Genomic DNA, 22,414 nt, shown 5'->3' with positions numbered 1-22,414 from the left:
ACTCTGTGTCTGCTCCAGTCCTGTGGAGAAACTGAATCCTGAGTCATCCAGGAGCCAGAGCACTCAGAGCAGCTGGAGCCACTACACTCAGAGCAGCTGAAACTGAATTCTGAGTCATCAGGGACCCACTGCACTCAGAGCAGCTGGAGCCACTGCACTCAGAGCAGCTGAAACTGAATCCTGAGTCATCGAGAACCCACTGCACTCAGAGCAGCCGAGGAGCCACTGCACTCAGAACAGAAGGATTACCAGATCCAAGAGGTGGCCTGAGTCCCAGGAGTTCTTCCACCCGGGAGATTAGGGGCATAAGACCACAGAGACCTCTGGACTCCGAGGAGCTCTGCAATAAGCAAGATAACTGGAAATACAGATTCCAATCTTACACAGAGAGGGCAGGTACCACTAGAGTTACCCAGATGGCGAAAGGCAAGCGCAAGAACATAAGCAACAGAAACCAAAGTTTCTTGGCATCATCAGTGCCCAGTTCTCCCAATATAGCAAGCCCTGAACACCCCTTCACACCTGAAAAGCAGGATGCAGAATTAAAATCACTTCTCATGATGATGATAGAGGATTATAAGAAGGAATTAAGTAACTCCCTTAAAGAAATACAGGAGAGTACAAGTAAACAGATAGAAGCCCTTAAAGAGGAATCACAGAAATCCCTTAAAGAAATGCAAGAAAACACAAAGAAGGAATTAAACAAAAACATTCAGGATCTGAAAATGGAAATAGAAACAATAAAGAAAGTTCAAAGGGAGACAACCATGGAGATAGAAAACCTAAGAAAGAGATCAGGAGTCACAGACGCAAGCATCACCAACCGAATACAAGAGATAGAAGAGAGAATCTCAAATGCAGAAGATACGGTGGAAAATATTGACACAGTTGTCAAAGAAAATGAAAAAAGCAAAAAACTCCTAACTCAAAACATCCAGGAAATCCAGGACACAATGAGAAGACCAAACCTAAGGATAATAGGTATAGATGAGAATGAAGATTCCCAACTTAAAGGGCCAGTAAATATCTTCAACAAAATCATTGAGGAAAATTTCCCTAACCTAAAGAACAAGATGCCCATAAACATACAAGAAGCCTACAGAACACCAAATAGACTAGACCAGAAAAGAAATACCTCCCGTCACATAATAATCAAAACTTCAGATGCACAAAACAAAGAAAAAATACTAAAAGCAGTAAGGGAAAAAGGTCAAGTAACATATAAAGGCAGACCTATAAGAATTACACCAGACTTCTCACCAGAGACTATAAAAGCCAGAAGAGCCTGGACGGACATCATACAGACCCTAAGAGAACACAATTGCCAGCCCAGATTACTATACCCAGCAAAACTCTCAATCAATATAGATGGTGAAACCAAGATATTCCATGACAAAACCAAATTTGCACAATATCTTCCCACAAACCCAGCACTTCAAAGGATAATGGATGGAAAACGCCAACACAAGGAGGGAAACTACAACCTAGAAAAAGCAAGGAAGTAATCTTCCAACAACCCCAAAAGAAGATAACTATACAAACATAACTTTACCTCTAATAACAAAAATAACAGGAAGCCACAATCATTTTTCCTTAATATCTCTTAACATCAATGGTCTCAATTCCCCAATAAAAAGACGCAGACTAGCAGACTGGATACACAAACAAGACCCAGAATTTTGCTGCATACAAGAAACACACCTCAGTGACAAAGACAGACACTACCTCAGAATAAAAGGGTGGAAAACAATTTTCCAAGCCAATGGTCCCAAGAAACAAGCTGGAGTAGCCATTCTAATATCAAATAAAATCGACTTCCATCCAAAATTAATCAAAAAAGATAAGGAAGGACACTTCATACTCATCAAAGGAAAAAGCTACCAAGGTGAACTCTCAATTCTGAACATCTATGCCCCAAATGCAAGGGCACCTACATACATAAAAGAAACTTTACTAAAGCTCAAAACACACATTACACCTCACACAATAATAGTGGGGGATTTCAACACCCCACTCTCAGCAATGGACAGATCATGGAAACAGAAACTAAACCGAGACACTTTGACATTAACAGAAGTTATGAACCGAATGGACTTAACAGACATCCATAGAACATTTCATCCTAAAACAAAAGAATATACCTTTTTCTCAGCACCTCATGGTACCTTCTCTAAAATAGACCATATAATTGGTCACAAAACAAGCCTCTACAGATACAAAAAGATTGAAATAATCCCTTGCCTCTTATCAGATCACCACGGAATAAGACTGGTCTTTAATAATGACAAAACCAATGGAAAACCCATGTGCACATGGAAACTGAACAACTCTCTACTCAATGATGACTTGGTCAAGGAAGAAATAAAGAAAGAAATTAAAGACTTTTTAGATTTCAATGAAAATGAGGACACATCATACCAAAACTTGTGGGACTCCATGAAGGCAGTGCTAAGAGGAAAACTCATAGCTCTAAGTGCCTACAAAAAGAAACTGGAAAGAGCACACACTAACAAGTTGACTGCACAACTAAAAGCCCTAGAACAAAAAGAAGCAAATACACCCAGGAGGAGTAGAAGGCAGGAAATAATCAAACTCAGGGCTGAAATCAACCAAATAGAAACTGAAAGAACAATACAAAATATCAATAAAACCAAGAGTTGGTTCTTTGAGAAAATCAACAAGATAGATAAACCGTTAGTCAGATTAACCAGAGGGCACAGAGAGAGTATCCAAATTAATAAAATCAGAACTGAAAAGGGAGACATAACAACAGAAACGGAAGAAATTAAAAAAATCATCAGATCCTACTACAAAGGCCTATACTCAACAAAACTGGAAAACCTGGATGAAATGGACAATTTCCTAGACAGATACCAGGTACCAAAATTAAACCAGGAGCAGATAAACCATCTAAATAGTCCCATAACCCCTCAGGAAATAGCAGCAGTCATTAAAAGTCTCCCCACTAAAAAAAGCCCAGGACCAGATGGTTTTAGTGCTGAATTCTATCAGACCTTCAAGGAAGACCTAATACCAATTCTCTTCAAACTATTCCACAAAATAGAGACAGAAGGAACACTACCCAATTCGTTCTATGAAGCTACAATTACACTCATTCCCAAACCCCACAAGGACCCAACAAAGAAAGAGAACTTCAGACCAATCTCCCTTATGAACATCGATGCAAAAATACTCAATAAAATTCTAGCAAACCGAATCCAAGACCACATCAAAACAATCATCCATCATGATCAAGTAGGTTTTATCCCAGGAATGCAGGGATGGTTCAATATTCGGAAATCCATCAATGTAATCCACTATATAAACAAACTTAAAGAAAAAAACCACATGATCATCTCACTAGATGCTGAGAAAGCATTTGACAAAATTCAACATCCCTTCATGATAAAAGTCTTGGAAAGATCAGGAATTCAAGGCCCCTACCTAAACATAGTAAAAGCAATTTACAGCAAACCAGTAGCCAACATCAAGCTAAATGGAGAGAAACTTGAAGCAATCCCACTAAGATCAGGGACTAGACAAGGCTGCCCACTCTCCCCCTACCTATTCAATATAGTACTGGAAGTCTTAGCCAGAGCAATTAGACAACAAAAAGAAGTCAAAGGGATACAAATAGGAAAGGAAGAAGTCAAAATATCGCTATTTGCAGATGATATGATAGTATACTTAAGTGACCCCCAAACTTCCACCAGAGAACTCCTAAACCTGATAAACAACTTCAGCAAAGTGGCTGGTTATAAAATCAACTCAAACAAATCAGTAGCCTTCCTCTACATGAAAGATAAACAGACTGAAAAAGAAATTAGGGAAATGACACCCTTCACAATAGTTGCAAATAATATAAAATACCTTGGTGTGAATCTAACCAAGCAAGTGAAAGACCTGTATGACAAGAACTTCAAGTCTCTGAAGAAAGAAATTGAAGAAGATCTCAGAAGATGGAAAGATCTCCCATGCTCATGGATTGGCAGGATTAATATAATAAAAATGGCCATCTTGCCAAAAGCAATCTACAGATTCAATGCAATCCCCATTAAAATCCCAACTCAATTCTTCACAGAGTTAGAAAAGGAAATTCTCAAATTCATATGGAATAACAAAAAACCTAGGATAGCGAAAACTATTCTCAACAATAAAAGAACTTCGGGAGGAATCACCATCCCTGACCTCAAGCTGTACTACAGAGCAATAGTGATAAAAACTACCTGGTATTGGTACAGAGACAGGCAGGAAGATCAATGGAATAGAATTGAAGACCCAGAAATGAACCCACACTCCTATGGTCACTTGATCTTTGACAAAGGAGCTAAAACTGTCCAGTGGAAAAAGGACAGCATTTTCAACAAATGGTGCTGGTTCAACTGGAGGACAACATGTAGAAGAATGAAAATTGATCCATTCTTATCCCCTTGTACAAAGCTCAAATCTAAGTGGATAAAGGACCTCCACATAAAACCAGATACACTGAAACTAATAGAAGAGAAGGTGGGGAAAAGCCTCGAATACTTGGGCACAGGGGAAAAGTTCCTGAACAGAACTCCAATGGCATATGCTCTAAGATCGAGAATTGACAAATGGGACTTCATAAAATTGCAAAGTTTCTGTAAGGCAAAGGACACTGTCAATAGGACAAAACGGCAACCAACAAATTGGGAAAAGATCTTTACCAATCCTTCATCTGATAGAGGGCTAATATCCAATATATACAAAGAACTCAAGAAATTAGACTCCAGGCAACCAAATTACCCTATTAAAAAATGGGGTATAGAGCTTAACAAAGAATTTTCAACAGAAGAAACTCGAATGGCCGAGAAGCACCTAAAGAAATGCTCGGCATCCTTAGTCGTCAGGGAAATGCAAATCAAAACAACCCTGAGATTCCATCTCACACCAGTCAGAATGGCTAAGATTAAAAACTCAGGTGATAGTAGATGCTGGCGAGGGTGTGGAGAAAGAGGAACACTCCTCCATTGTTGGTGGGACTGCAAGATGGTGCAACCACTTTGGAAATCAGTGTGGCGGTTCCTCAGAAAATTGGACATAGCATTACCCGAGGATCCAGCTATACCACTCCTAGGCATATACCCAGAAGGTGCTCGAACATATAATAAGGACATATGCTCAACTATGTTCATAGCAGCCTTATTTATAATAGCCAGGAGCTGGAAAGAACCCAGATGTCCTTCAACTGAGGAATGGATTAGAAAAATGTGGTATATTTACACAATGGAGTATTACTCAGCTATTAAAAACAATGAATTTGAGAGGTTCCTAGGTAAATGGATGGAACTAAAAATTATCATACTGAGTGAGGTAAGCCAATCACAAAAGAACACACATGGTATTCACTCACTGATTATTGGATATTAGCCCAGAACCTTAAAATGCCCAAGATGCAACTCACAGGCCACATGAAGTCCATAAAGAATGAAGACCAAGTGGGGGTGATTCGGTCCTTCTTAGAAGGAGCAACAAAATACTCAAGGGAGCAAATATGGAGACAAAGCGAGGGACAAAAACTGAAGGAGGGGCCGTCTGAAGACCTTTCCACCTGAGTATCCATCCCATGTGCAGTCACCAAAGGTAGATGCTGATGTGGAAGTCAGGAAGTGCATGCTGATAAGAGCCTGATATGGATGTCTCCTCAGAGGTCTTCAAGAGTCTGACTTATTCAGAGGCAGATGCTCACAACTAGCCATTGAAGTGATCATGGGGTTCTCAATGGAGGAGTTAGAGTGAAGACTGAAGGAGCTGAAAGGATTTGTGGCCCCATGAGGAGAGCAACAATACCAACCAACCACAGCTCCCAGGGTCTAAACCACCAGCCTGGGAGCACTTATGGAGGGATCCAGGGCCTTAGCTGAATATATAAGAGTGGAGGGCCCTGCTGGGCACAGGTGGAAGATGAGATCCTTGACCTCATGAAGGCTGGACGCCCCAGGGGGTGGGAGTTTTGAGGGTGGGGAGGTGGGAGTGGGGGGGTAGATAGAGGTTACATCCACAAAGAAGAAGGAGGAGGTGTGAGGGGATTGGGGTTCCTGGGTGGGTGGGGGATGGGGTAAGGGGACAACATATGAAATGTAAATAAAACATCCAATAAAAAAATTAAAAAAAAAAAGTATAAATCAGCATCTACTATAAGATACTCTTATTTCCTCATGAAAAGAAATGGTAGCTGAATTATTCTATAAAGTATTAATATACAGTTTCTGATGAAGATGGGAGATCAGAAGCTTCCTCTCTACAAAAAGTGGATGAACAAAGGATGGAGAGATAAATCCCCAATGTTTAAGAGCAGACAACAAACTACCTATAACAACTCAAACTTCAGGGGATCTGACACCATCTTCTGGCCTCCTTGGACACGTGCACTTGAAGACATATCAACATAATAAAAATTATAGACAACTTAGAATTTTTAAAATTTTAATTAGCGTAACATTATATCATTTCCACCAATTATTTTCTTTCTTTCAACCTCTCTCAACTTCTATTACTAACTCTCAAATTTATGGCCTTTTTTTATAAATATTGTTCTGTGTATGTATAATGTACACACACATCCACACACACACACTCACAATTCACATAGGTATATAAATGCAACTTACTGGGTTTGTTTAATGTAGCGTATAAGTATATGATTTCAGGGATGACTATTGCATAACTAAGGGTTTCATCCATGGAGAAGATTAATTCCTCCTCTCTAAGCTGTATTTAGTCACCTGTAGTTCTTTGTTCAAGGGTGGAGCCACTTGGGACTTACTTGTTTTTATGTAGGTATATCTCTTAGTGCTGTATGACTTGTGACTCCTTTAGGCAGCTATATTAAGGTATCACAAATGTAGTAGCTTCCCTGTCATTTCTAAGAGACATGACCTCACTGAAGATTTCCTGATTCTCTGACTAATATCTTTTTGCCTCCTCTCCTTTGATGTTCCTTGAGTCTTATGCACAGGGGTTGTTTATTTATATGGGCTGGGCAAATCACTAATTAGTTTTCTCTGTATTTTAACTAGTTGTGGTTTTCTGTGATGGACTCTGCAAGTTTCTTTGCTGAAGGTTGGGAACTACATTTATCTGTTCTTATAAAAATAGATATTTAAAATGAAGTTAGGAATTATTCTGGTCTAATGAAGTGACTGTAGGAGGTTCTTCTCTAAGATCCATGACATAGTTGAGTATAGGTAGGTGGTTGATTTCCAGTACCAGACATAATTTTACTCCTACTGATCAGGCCTTAAATCCAATTTAGACACTGTTAGTTACCACCAAGTTATGGATGCCACTATTTCAACGTTAGGAAGGTCTTTTCATGGTGGTCATTGCTGTGCTTTATAGACATCACAGCTGGATAGGATTATTTACTGCTTGACTGATGTGGTGGCTTACATAAAACTTCTCATACTGGGAAAACTTGTCCTCAAGTGTAGCTATCAGCGGCCATGGACAAACTTCGTTCACTTGAAAGGGAGTCTAGAAATGAAAAAGAGATAAAGGGACAAGAGAAACATAGAGCCAAGACAAAGTTTTCTGATCAAGGCTCAAAGTTTAATATTCAGCACTTTATATATATAGGGAAAGCTCACAGAAGCCATCCTTTGTTTCAGCTGGATTAAGTCATAAGGCAAGCTCAGCAGGCAGTCTATTCTTCTAAGTTCCTGTAGGAAGTTGTGCTTGCAGCCAGGGTGGATGACTCCACCTGGGTCTTATTGCAGCAAGGTCTATTGTGGTAAACAAGGTCTTTCTGGCCTGCTCAAGACTATAAAATTATTATCTTATGTGAAATAAATCAGACTTTGAAAATATGTGTCGTTTTTATCTCCTATGTAAAATATAGTTATCTCCTTATATGTATGTGTGTGATTCTCTTTCTCTGTGTCTTCATGTCTGTCTTTGTCTCTTTCTCTTTTTGTGTGCGTGTGATGTACATATGACATGGAAGTAGACTGTTTAGGGTGAGAAAGGAAACCACTGGGGTATGTGAAATGAAACAGGGTACGGAGGAAAAATCATACACATATAAGAAAACTATCAAATGTAATTTACTATTTTGTGCACCAACTGAAAGGTGGTAAGGATTGTAGAGATTTATTGCTTATTTTTTATGTTTGTTTTTTTTCTGATTTCAGTAACTTTACAGGGATTTAGGGGACTTAGGAGTGTTTGGGCAGTCTCACTAACTTAGCCTCTCTCACTTAAGGTTGCAGTTACAGAGCTGGGTACTTCCACTGTCCACACGCCGTCTATGACTCTGGAAGACAAAGTCTGTTACTATGTGCACAAGAAAGCAAAATAATATCCAAAGCTGAAGACAGAGTTTATGTTTGTTTTGCTTGGTTTTGCTGCACCAACTACTGAGCTACTGAAGGAAATGGCAAGAAAATTATAGTGTTGTGGCTGAACAGTCACAGGGTCTAGTCATTGTCTTCGTTTCCTTTATTTGGCTCTGTCTTATAGTTTCATTAAAGCAATCCTTGGCTAATCTCATATTTAATCAGTGTGAAATCTGAATTTTCTTTCTCCATTTGTAGAGAAAAACATGATTTGCATCCTTCACACTATGGTTAAGTTCTGATCCAAGCCCCATGACACCAGGAAGTCAGCTACCACCTGGATTATTCCCTTTAAATTAGTAATAATAACATGCTTATTATTATTTTCTTTCAAAGTTCTTCTACATTTCATATCACATGAAAATATAAGCAGAGTGGGTATGTCTTAGTAGTGTCAGTCACTAAGAATAGACCTCTGAAGGCCTTGAACTCTGAATTTATCTTTCTCATTTTTCTCAAATACACACACACACACACACACGAACACGCACAGGCATAGGCATATGCACACGTGCATTCATGCATACACACACACACACACGAACACACACAGGCATATGCACACACACTGCGTATGTGACTTGAGACAGCCTCTAAAGTACAAGTAAATGTACTGGAGATTTCCCTTGCACAGGGTTGCAATATTTTTGAGAGCTCAGTTGTACTCAAAGGGCCCCAGGAGGACAGAAAGCAGTCTAGAAGGGAGGCCTAAGCTAATTGTACCTTTTTTTCTTATTCCTTATCATAGTCACTTTCCAACAATACAAGAACATACTGATGCTATGACTTTTCTTTGATGATTTCTATATTCTATAATCTGCCTACCCTTAAATAGGATTTGGCAGGTACAGAAATTTTTGGGAAAAAAATACCTAACATAGCATGCATCTTTTCTAAGCAATCTGTTTACATTCTGTGACTGCTTCTCCGGTTTTGATGTTTCTAAACATACTGTGACTTATCTTTTGCTTTGCCTGAAAAATAAGCAATGTTGGCAACAAACTTTGTGTTTGATTATGAGTTGTTTTTTTTTTTTTTATCAGATAATCCCTGTGAGATACGCTTAGTAGACACAGCTCATTTCTTCTGCATACAATCTTGGTAGAATCTCTTATTTAGCTATCAGAACCCTAGAAACATTGTAGTATTTAAGTATCATTTCTTTTGCTTTTTTTTATCAGTAAAATACTACATTATCAAAGCAATCTATTATATTCACCCAGAAGAGAGCAAGCTTCAGGTGGCCTTGTCAATCAGGAAAGGCTGAGACTGTAAAGATTTTTTCTCTATGAAAAAGGAAGGGCTGGGTCTGTTTTGTACATCATAGAGCATCTCAGCTTTTTTTTTTTTTTAACAGAGTGGGTGTATTCAGTCCACAGGAGACAGGATGGTAATGTGATTCACAGATTAGCCTCTATACTTACATCTATGAAAATTTAATTTTTACCTTTGTAACTTACTACATGGGATACCATAGGCAAGTTATTGAACCTCTCTAAGTACCAATGAATGTACACATATATTTCTTGAATCCCTATACATTAAAAAAAAACCAACAGGTCAGATATTTATATATTTTAAGAATTAAAATTAAATTAAATTAAAAAGTGTAAAAATGTAAAATTAAAAAATTGTGTCCTTACCATTCCTTCTCATTGCATTTAAAATATAATGATACATGTTTTGGGCTTTTTGATGAAAATGAATATTTAAATGCATTTTACCTTCCTAGTTTCCTATTAAAGTAAGCCAATATCTTCAGTAGATTGAGAAGTCCTAATTTTTATTTACAGTATCTTTAAAATGTGATAGGCTGTTTTCCCTTATCATAAGGAAGGGTCTGTTACATGGCAAAAGGATACTATAGACTTTAGAGGCTATATTTTAAAAGGATGCTATTTCCTCCTAATTCCTGTGATATACTACACTTGGATTCATTTGAAGTATTGAGAAGGCTCAAGATTCTAAACAGAGAAAATCTGGGACTCAAGACTAGAGACTTTAGCGGGTGGTAGTTGACAGGTAACACCAACTAGCCAAGTTTTTTAATAAGTCAAGTAGAAGCGGCTGCTTAACTTGAAGGAGCCATAATAATAAATGACCTTGCTATTATTGAAAGGACCAACAATGATCCATTCTTACAGATTTGTATGAAAAGTAAAGCAAAATGAACACAGTCATTCATCTCTCTCTCTTTCCTAGCTGAAGATTCACTGTGATAAGTTGCCCCTATTGCACATATAAAGGCAATCCGTTAAACCCATTTAATGTTGCCTGAGTGTATATGATGGATGGCAGGGCTGATCACTTTGTACTTGATTATCAGTGAGGGGGCTCATCCCTGGCAGAGACTAATTCTCCCTTTCTCAGCAGTCATTAGTTGTCTGTAGTTCTTTTGTCCAAGTGTGGGGTCCTGTGAACTTTTCCCCTCCCATTTTAACATTCTTGTTGTCAGGTTTTCATCAACTTTATACAAACCTAGACATATTGAAATGCTGGAATCTCAGTTGACAGAATGCCTCAGTTAAAAGGCATTATCAAATCATAAGATTGACCTAGAACAAACCAGTAGGTCATTTTCTTGATTAATGTTTGATATGGGAGGATCCATCCCACTGTGGGTTGTGCTATACCCTGGTCAGGTAGTCCTGGATATGGAGGAAAGCAAACTGAACAAGCTCAAATGAGTAAGCCAGTAAGAGCATTCTTCCATAGCATCCAACTTAGAATTTTCCTCTTATATAGTCTTTGATAATGGTGTTTTATCACAACAATAAAAATACTAAGTCCAACCCACTTCCATCCCCTTGGGACTTGGCCTCTTGGGTCAGACGCAAGCTCTCCCAGTTTATACCTTTTGCTCTTTCAGTTTTTCTGTGTAACACTTCTCCATTCCCTTATTACTCCCACCAACTTACATAGCAGCTCTCTACAAGGAACCACACAAAAACCAAACTTTGCTGTTGCACAGGGAGTGAACATACGCTATATGCTGCTGGATCCAAGAGTAGGCAACAGCAACCCAAGAACAGAACACCTACACAACAAAGACAAGAGCATGTATATCAATAAACAAATATAGTAGTTCCCAATGTATACTTCTCAGTGCAAAAACATAAACATGAACAATGAAGACAACAAGCCTTCATATGTTGTATTGGGTCTTTTGAAAGCAATTTAGCAGAGGTCAAAGACTTCAAAATAGCTAGTGTGAATACATTCAAAGGTCTTAATAAGGATATGAGTAAATACTTTAATGAAAAGCATGAAAACAGTGAACTGAGGGATGAATGAAATTTGGACAACAACTCAAGACATTGATCCAATCTTTTGTTTCCCCCATTCCTTTTCAGTATTCCCCGGGCTTTACTTGCAGGAATTGTGTTATAGATGTAAATGTTGTTGCTTGGCTCTTCAGTATCAGTTGATCTCTGCATTATTAACAGGTATGGTTTCTATGATGGTCTCTATTTTCTGCAAAGAGAAGCTGTTTTTTGATGAGCACTATACTTATCCAGTTAAAGTGGCTCATGAACAAAATCCATCCCTCTTTCTGTTAGCAGAATTCTTAAGAGAATTACCTCCAAATTTTGAGGTGAAAATGATCCTTCTGTGTTCTATTTTCTCTTTACTCTCGATCACATTGCCCTTCTAAAAATTTACTAAATAGCCACTGTTGTTATAATTGCAATTATTATTGTAGATGATTATTTTAGGTATTAAGATGGACATCTCCTTCCTGAATGATTGTTGCTGTTTCTCATGCATTTTGCCATGTGATTAAGTTGTGGGTATAAATAATGATGATGTCTTCCTACTTTAAACACAGGGAAGATCAAGTATGTGGATACATAATTAAATCAAGTGTATCACACAAAGCACAGAATTTTCATGGTTTGTGACAGCAATGACAGTGAGTGGGACTGACTCTTATGCAGAAAATCAAATGCTATAATGTTCAACCGATTGCTTAAAACGATTTTAAATTCTTTCTTTTTTTTGACAGTGAAAAGAAGTGATTTAAAGCTAATTTGACTTAGATTGTTATAGAATTTTTCACTAAAATTGATCTTGCCTATTGTAGTCAGGGATGACTATATAGAATGAAGGAAATTACAGTGGTGTATGTCTATAAAAATCTTAGTTAAATTTTTGGCCATTTTTAGATGGCCTGATTGATAACAATCCCTTAACTTTGAATAGTTATAAGTGCATTTTATTCAGTGTCATGCTGAGAAAAGTTGAAAGATATTTTTTCTAATACTTTATTTCTGTTTCTGTACATTTCTGCCATAGACGGTATATTATATGAACACCCTGAAGTGTTATATGAAGTGGTCATCCCACTCAATTTTTTTAAAAATTAAGACAAATATGAATTGTTCTGGCTATTTTTTTCCGACTTGACACAAACTAGAGTTGTCATGGAAGAGAGAATCTCACTTGACGAATTGTTTCTATCAGATTGGTTGGTAGCCATGTCTGTGGGGTATTTTCTTGATTACTGATTGATATGTTGACCCAGGCCACTCTGTGCCATGACAACATGGAACAAATATAATTTCCTTAACAATATGTGATTACTAACTTATATTGTCTTTATTAGTTGTTTTATTCTGGGACTCTCACATAAATGGAAGACAACAAATTGACAGTTTTGTGACCAACTTCTTTCACTTATCAAAAAGTTTTCAAATGTTTTCTTTCACAAAGCAAAATGGAATTTGTAACAAAAGTCAGTACTTTGGAAGGAGATGAGGAACAAATTGATATTCTGAATATATAGTATTTTATTTATCCCTTCAGCAGTTAATACATGGATTATTTCTCTTTTTAACTGCTATGTATAGTACTGTTGTGAACATACAAGTACAAGTTTTAGTATTAAACGTGGACTATTTCTAAGCACAAAGTGGCTTAGCTGTATAATTTACATACATAAATGTAGTTAGATTTTCAAAAAGAAAGTTCATTTTTTTCTAAGTTCTTTTGACTGAATGATTTCTATTAATCTATTTTTGTTTCTCAAGTTTTCTTTTCTTTATATTTTGTTCTATGCCTTAATGTACCCAGTAAAGTTTTATTTTATTTTTCCCAATGTGTTCTTCAGATACCCAGTTTGTTAATTTTAATTATTGTATTTGACTCGTTTGTAAGACTTTTTCTTTTTGAGGACTTTTGTCTTTTCATTTGTTTAAAGTATTTCATTTCACTGAGGGTGGATATAATGTCTTCTGTACCCTTCATGTCTGCAATGTGTACAATAATTGTCTTGAGGCTGAGAGCTGAGACTGTTCTTTAGAACTAGCCTTATGTGCAAGTGTTTCAGTAGCTTCCTTAAACTATGTGATGCTTTTATCCATGACTTAATTAAAATAAAGTAATTTTATTAAAAAATAATTAGCTTAACTCATTGTTTTTCTAAAAGAAAAAAATGTGGACTAATATTATATTATATCCTGGATATTCAAGTATTATGGTCAAAAGCTCTAGTCTACATCATGTTGAGGTTTTGAAGAATATTTTATCATGTTTAAAAGATGTTTCTTCATGCTGTGTTTCAATTCCAAGAGTAATATTTTCTGCGCATGAAAGTTTCAAATACAACTCATGTGTCCAGGCCGCTTTCGTATTTTTCCTATACTTGTTAAAGATGAAACTATTTCCTTTGTCATATCATAGGAGACAAGGGAACACTTCTGTCTGTACACTATCTCTGTAGTATCACCCACAATTTGGTTGTGAGGGCTTCTATTACAAATCATCTGTGTAAGAGAGAGGATTTGTCTGACTCAGCCACTCAAGTTACCTCACAGTTTTGTCTGCATGAAGTCTTGTTTGGGCAGAGCCGTGAGAGGGAGGGAAGGGAAGGTAGATGGACAGGAGGAGGGAAAGAGATTTATTTTATTCTTTCATGTCTTTCATCGAACAGAAGCTTTACTTTAAAATTGTCCAGTTTCTCTAGTCAGAAATATGAACTTTGGCATTTGGGATACCTATGTGTATAGAAATATATATATATATATTACATTACCTTTGGGACAGTACAAAAAGAAAAATAAAGGCACTTCATCCCATTGACTTCAGCTTATCAGCCTTTGTTCACCAGTGTTGTAGACATGAAGAAAAGTTTTTTTTTTTCTGTACATTTGCTACCTGTGCCTTTTGTCCATAGCCCAGACTTTTCAGATGCAGTCAGCAGGAGACATAAGCTAGAGTTGACATTTTCCCAGTAGAGCATCATAAGATTTAAACTAAATCTTCTTGCTAGGGGCAAAACATTGAGACACTAATGTAGACAGCCCCAAAGCCCTTACCTTAATCAGGTTCTCCTATAGTTTACATGTGATTAGTATCTTTCACATATTATAGAAAAATTTAAATTGGAACTTATTAGTTCAGCTATGATACTAGGAAATATCATCAAATAAAGAGGAACAAGGCCAATATAAGGAAAAGAAGCTTATAGCACATGCCTGCCATCCCAGCACTAAGACAGGTGAGGCAGGATGATCATGAGTTCAAGCCCAGCCTAGGCTACATAATGAGAAACCTTTAGAGGGAAAAAAAGAGAGAGAAATACACAGAGAGAAGGTGGAATATAGAAAAGGAAAATAGATCAAATGATGTTGATATACATGGGCTTACATCATTAAAAATATGCACCCGTTATGCTGTGGTTAGAAGTCAGACATGCAGTAGAAAGTAAGTGGAGAGAGTGGCTGCACAGAGTTTAGTGAAGATCCTGTTTTCAAACAGGCAGAAACACTAGGGACATTCCAGAGACTGATGAAGAGCAATGGCTGAGAACCCTTCACATCTCTGAATCTGACTGAGCAGATGAATGGAAAATTATCATAGTCTCCACAATGGAGGCTGTAATAGTGAGCTTATTTGGTTAATTGATACCTACAGACACTGATAGAGATACAGCTACTCTTACATACTTGTCAAAGAAGACTTTGGGAGTAAAAATCGTGACTTATCTCTCATTGTGCTTGCTAGTATCCACCATTGTGTGGATTCATCCATCAAGGAAGCCTCTTTGGATAGTCAATTATTACCTCAGCATGCACAGGAATTTGAATGAAGGAGCAGAGTAGATCGCTAAAATGAAGAACAAATAACCAGCTCTCTTTGCATCACAGAATGACACTGATATAATCTGTCTCATATTTTTCTTTTATATAGTAGAACCACTTGTCCTCCTTATAAAAAGTGAAAGGGGGACCAATAAATATCTAAGAAATCATAACATTTTATGCTAATGACCTCTTTAGTATTTTTCTTATCTCTACTCACTCATTGGTTGGAATTTTTCTTTGTTGTGATAGGTTAGGGTTTATGCTACCAAATTATTTGAGTTTAAAGGCATTTTATATTATTTTTTAATGCTAAAGTTTCCCCATTAAATACTGAGCATAGAAGCAATGTAAGATGACCTTATGAGTCTTCTTCATTTCATAAAAATAATTCTTAAATAAATTGTAAAGTATCACTTGGATTAAAAGAGTTAATCATTATTTTAGTAAAAAACACACTTTATTTTATATAATTTTTAGTAGAAAGAATTTCAAACAGCCAAATTTATCCTGTAATTATAGAATAATAATCTCTAACAATATCCATATCCTATCCTCCAATCTTTCACAAAATTATTTTACTTATGTTTATGAATGTTTGTATACACGTATACCTGTACATGATGTGCATGTCTGGTGCTGTAGATACAGGAATCAGATCTCTTAGAGCAGAGTTACATATGAGTTGGAGCTATTATGTGTGTGTTAAGATCCAAACCTTGGACCTTTGTAAGAGCAAACAGTGCTCTTAACTGTCAAACCATTGCCCCAGCTCCATCATCTCCAGGGTTATTTTTCTATTAGATTTGTTAGATTGTATGTCTAAGGCTAGTATTGTTTAAGGAATTAAGATTTCTTATGATTTTGTGATCATGTAATGGAGACATTATTATTTAATGATAATAACAAAGGGTTTTCACTGTAGGAGGGAAGTAGAGAGAAGTGAGGAATATGGACAGCAGCTAGAGAGATGCAGCATTGTTGAATTTGAATGTGGAAGAAGAGAGTCATCAGAGAAGGACTGATTATAGCTTCTGGAAATTATGAGCATCAAAAAAGGAATGTTACATTTGAGTCTAAGCAAAGGAATGCAATTCTTAGGTAGGTCTTGATTTTCCTCAAGTAAACTTCATGGAGTACTGACTTACAGAACTGTAAAATAATTAACATGTGCCCATCTTTTTCAAGACATGTTAGACTAATGTAATAGAAAAACAAGTGATTCATTCCCATTTCCAATAAAAGAGCTGACTGTGTTCTTCAGCTGAAACATTTTCCTCCTGAGGCATATGTATTCCAAATGCACTGACCCAGGGTTGCAAAGATCAAATATGAATTTGCTCCATTTTTAGTTCCAAGATCCATGTATTCTAGCTATGAGAGACTAGCACATCTCAAAGACTATCTGCCAAATAGTGTCTTATCAGTTGCAAGCTTAGATGGTTCTCTAAATTCTACTATACAATGCTTCAACTAGACAGTGTTGTTTCCTAGCTGAAAGCCTTGTGATTTCATTGTTCTGTAAGCCTAGTTGTTTTTAGTGATGATTCTCATGTGACCAGTAAACATGGTAGCCATGAGCTCATCACCAGACTTTCCTCACTATAAAACCATTTACTTATTTAGTGTAGCCTTGTCATATTGTGCCAAAGAATTGCATAAATATGGAAATGGTAGTGTTGTCACAATGCTCTGATGATAAACCAAACATTCTCCTGTGAAAGGAACTCATTTCATTAGCATTCTTCCAAAGTTTCTTGTTATTTTGTGCCTGGAATGCTTTCATAGGAGAAACACTATAGTATCCTTTGCATTCAGTAGCTTTGGTACTGACCAGACTTTTTATTTTTTTTAAATATATGTGTGAGTATTTTGCTTGTATGTATGTACACCATACACAGAAGCCAGAAGAACTGGATCTGGTCTTAGTTACTTTACATTGCTGTGAAGAGGCAGCAATCTCATGAAAATTTACAAAAGAAAGCATTTAATTGTGATCTTGCTTACAGTTTAATAAGGGAATGATAATCATTATGTTAAAAAGTGTGGCTGTAAGAAGGAAAGCATGTACTGGAGCAGTAGCTGAGAGCTTACATAAAGGCATAAAGCAGAGACAAAGAGATACTGGGAATGGCATGGGCCTTTGAAATCTTGAAGCCCAGACCCAGTAACACACCTCTGACCACAAGGACACGTCTCCTGATACTTCCCAAACAACTCCATCAATTGAGGACTTATATTAAAATGGATTGAGTCTTTTTGTGTCATTCTCATAAAACCACCACAAGTCTCCTGGAGCTGACGTTATAGAGGATTGTGAGCCACCACATGGGAACTTGGAATTGAACCTGGGTCCTCTGTAAGAGGTTAAGAGCAACAGTGCTCTTAACCATGGAGTCATCACTTAAGACTTCTGCTCAAACTTAAAAGCAGAGATTTCATCTCTGCTTGTGCCTAATGATTATCCTGAGACCTAGATGGGAATTTTGGTGCTGAGGAATAAAACAAATACATGCAAGTCACATTTCATAACCAGTTCTTTTCACTACTATCATGTTTGATCCACAAATTAGGTACTGCCTCTGAGTAAGTGTGGACTAATACTCTAGGGTCTCACCTCTCTCTCTCTCTCTCTCTCTCTCTCTCTCTCTCTCTCTCTCTCTCTCTCTCTCTCTCATTAATCTTAATTAATTTAAACATCCTGATTGCAGACCCCCTTGCACCTCTCCTCCCAGTCTCACCCTCCCATCCCCCTTCCCTCATTCTTCCCTCCCCTTCTTCCCAGTAAGCCTCCTTCTCCCAGGACTAACACACCCAGGCACATGAAGGGGCATCAATACTCAGCACATTCCACTAAGGCACAACAAGGTAGCCCAGCTAGGGGAAAATTATCCAAAGGCAGGCAACAGACTTCAACTCAGAGACAACCTTTGCTCCAAATGTTAGAGGACCCACAGGAAGACCAAGCTGCACATCTGCTTCATACATGGAGGGGGCCTAGGTCCAGACCATGCATGTTCTTTGGTTGGTGGTTAAGTCCCTGTGGGGTCCCATGGATCCAGGTTAGTTGGCTCTGTAGGTATTTTCTTTTTGCTGTCCTTGACTCCTCCTGCTCTCTCAATCCTTCTCTGACTCTTCTACAAGTCTCCCTGAGATCTACCTAATGTTTGACTGTGGGTCTCTATATCTGTTTCCATCAGATACTGTATGAAGCCCTTCAAATGATAGTTAGGATAGAATAGCAGAGTATCATTACTCATGTCATAGGCTGGCTCTTTCCCATGAAGTGTGTCTCAAGTTGGGAAAGTCATTGGATGGCCTTTCCTTCAATCTCTGTTCCATCTTTATCCTTGCATATCTTGTGGGCAGGACAAATTTTGGGTTGAAGATTTTTGTAGGTAGGTTGGTGTCCCCCCCTTCTTTAACATAAGTCCTCTATGGCTATAGGAGGTGGCAACTTCAGGGTCTGTATCTATTGCTGCTAGGAGTCGCAGCTAAGGTTACTCCAATATCCTCCCAGGAGCCTCCCCTGTTCCAGGTCTCCAGCTTGTCCCAGTGATGTCTCCTCCATGGTTTTCTCTTCTCTCTCCCACCCCACCCTACTCTTCCCATACCTTAACCCTACTCTGTTTCTCTCTCCATCCCCACTCCCACCCAATCTCTTCACTCTATCCACTAACAACGTTTATTTTATTTCCCCTTCTGAGTGAGATTCAAGCATCCTCTCTTGGGCTTATCTTGCTATCTAGCTTCTTTGGGTCTGTGAATTGTATGTAACATGATTATCCTGTTCTTTATGGTTAAGTTGCACTTTTAAATGAGTACATACCATGCATGTCTTTCTGGCTATGTGTTATTTCACTGAGGATGATATTTTTTAGTTCCATTTATTTGCCTGCAAAGTTTACTATGTTTTTGTTTTTAAGAACTGAGTATTATTCCACTGTGTAAATGAACCACATTTTCTTTATCCATTGTTCTGTTGAGGAACGTGTGGGTTGTTTCCAGTTTCTGGCTATTATAAATAAAGCTGCTACAAACATAATTGAGCAAGTGTCCTTGTGGTATGGTGGAGAATCTTTTGGGTCTATGCCCAGTAGTGATATAGCTGGGTCTTGAAGTAGCACTATTCCTGATTTTCTGAGAAACCAGCAGATTGATCTCCAAAGTTGTACAAGTTTAGATTCCCACCAGTAATGGAAGAGTGTTGCCCTTGCTCCACATCCTCTCCAGCATGTACTGTCTCTTGAGCATTCTGATGGGTGTAAGGTGGACTCTCAGAGTTGTTTTGATTTGTATTTTCCTGATGTGTAAGGACATTGAACATTTCTTTTAATGTTTCTTAGTCATTAGAGATGCCTCAGTTAAGAGTTCTCTGTTTAGCTCTGTATCCAATTTTTAATTAGATTATTTAGTCTGTGGGAGTTTAATTGTTGAGTTCTTTATATATTTTGAGTATTAGTTATCTGTTGGATATAGGGTTGGTCAAGATCTTTTATCATTCTGTAAGCTGTCATTTTTGTCCTATTGATAGTGTCGTTGCCTTACAGTTTTATGACGTCCCATTTATTAATTGTTGATCTGAGTACCTGAGTTGTTGGTTCATGAAGTTGTCTACTGTACCAATTCATTCAAGGCTATCCCTCATTTCTCTTTTATTAGATTTAGTGTATCTGGCTTTATATTGATATTTCATCTGTTTGGACTTGAGTTTTTTGCTGGGTGATAAATATGAGTCTATTTGTATTCTTCAATGTGCAGACATCCAGTTAGACCAACATCATTTGTTGAAGATGCTCTCTTTTTTTTCGTTGTGTGATTTTTGGCTTCTTTCCAAGACCAGGAGTATAGATCATGGGACAACATTTCACTCCAGGGCATCTCTTTAATATCCAGTTCAGATAGAGTGAGGGCATAGCATATTTATGAGACGAGTCATGGTTGAGGAGTAAAGCCCTAGTAGAAGCTGCTTTTCAAATGAAGAATAGGTATGTGAAAGACATGGCTCAGCCTCGTTCTGAAACTATAGATTTTTACACTGATATACACTATGAGAACTGAGTTTCCATAAATATGGCTATCTATGTTAGATGCTATATCTCTTTTTATCTTTTATATGTTTTTTAGTGGTTGCAAACTCAGATCCTGAGACTTACACACCAGCTACTTTGCCCCAAGTTATTTCTCCATCCTTATGTTTTGTTATGTGGCTCCAATTACCATCACTGCCTTATTAGAATATCAGTGTTTTAGAAGTCAATTAATTACCACATTTACATTTTGTGAACTTTTGATGATACCATTCTCTTGAGTTACCATGGAAATACAGTCTTGATTTGGCTTAATGTGTTAGTGATGTATGTGAAGATGAACTCTTCAGGCATCCTTATGACTCTTCCTTTAAAAACAAGCATTACACAGTTGTTTCTGGACTCTTTCTATGACAAAATTTATCTGTTCTCATCATGAATGTCTGGGACAATAACACCAGGAATCCTCCAGTCCCAATGAACAGAGGCATCACCTAATTCCCATAAGCCCCAACTCTGACCTATAGCCTTTGTTAGGTTTTAGTTTTCTCTGGATATTGGAATCTGTTCACAGTCAATATCAAATATCTCTTTAAAAATCTTTTTGTTTTTTTACCACCTTGTAATGTTCAGTCATCTTGACAAGTATCTACAGTTCCTCCCAGAGAAAACTTGAAGAAAGGTTGAAGGATTTATATTGCAGGGCCATTCATCAAATAGACATGACTTCTTTTTCATTAAAGCAGCTTTTGGTTTGTGAACTGTAGAAAACCTCACAAGTCCAACTATTGCAGCTAAACTTCTGTCCTCTGAATTTGTTTTCTACACTAATTTTTTGTTAAGAAATACTTTCATGAACAAGGTTGTTATTCTGTCTTTGCCATTCTGATTATGAGCTATCACCACAGCTCAAACCATTCTACCTTTTCTGATGACCACTCTCCTTGTAGCCCTATTCAATCTTTTAGGATATGGTAGCAATGACTATGAGCTGTCATCTACTATTGTAGGCTCTTATTATCTTCATTGAAATAATTAACTTCTTATTTACAAGTACAGCTAACCATCACCACTATGATTTGTAATTTATAGATCATTTTTAAGATCTTGGGTTCCCATTGTTATATGTTTCTTAATATCTAAATATGGGTAGTGTCTGTGTGTTCTCTTAGAGGAATATAGTTTATGGAGTGGTTCATAAAATTCACATAATATATCCATTCTATTTCCTCTCCTGACATGTGACGTAACTCAGATGACTGTGAGCTTCACTGAATTAAAGTTTCTTTTATTCAATACAATAGAACAGTTTATTGCCATCCTGAGGTGCTGGCAATAACATAATTCTGAATTATAAGTGAGTTTGGTCTAATTTAATAATTAATTTGCTTTTCTTACTTTAATACCAGTGGAATATATTGCTTTATATCCATTGTTTCAAATGGACAAGGCCTTGTCAGTTTTCTCTTCTTATCTTGTTTCTATAGAACTTGTCTTGTATATTTCTTTCTGAGGTACTGTGGTTTCAAATTCTATTTATGGGCCTGGAAGCATGGAATACAACTGTTAATTTTGAAATATAGCTTTAACAAAAACTTTCTTTTTTATGCTTGATAAAGAGCAGTAATGGTAGTCTCAATACAACCATCTTAACCTCCATAAGGTATAACCTAGATATTGACCAATGGAAGCTTTCTATGTGTTTCTTTGGAACACATTCTGGGGAGTTAGTTCTTGCATGGGTGGCAATTGATGTGTTAATTAATTAGATTGTCATATAATTACAGATTGCATATATCAAATCATTATGTTGTATACCATAAATATGTGAAATGTTTTGTCAACCAAATATTAAAAAACGAAGCTCACAAAACAGTATGGAAGCAAACAAAAATTAGAATTCATATCATAGAATCCATTAGCTCATGTCAAATGATGGGAGGCT

The sequence above is a fragment of the Grammomys surdaster genome, unplaced genomic scaffold (assembly GCF_004785775.1).
Source record: "Grammomys surdaster isolate TR1022 unplaced genomic scaffold, NIH_TR_1.0 126113, whole genome shotgun sequence".
Classification (NCBI taxonomy): domain Eukaryota; kingdom Metazoa; phylum Chordata; class Mammalia; order Rodentia; family Muridae; genus Grammomys; species Grammomys surdaster.
This window is presented reverse-complemented; position numbering follows the sequence as displayed.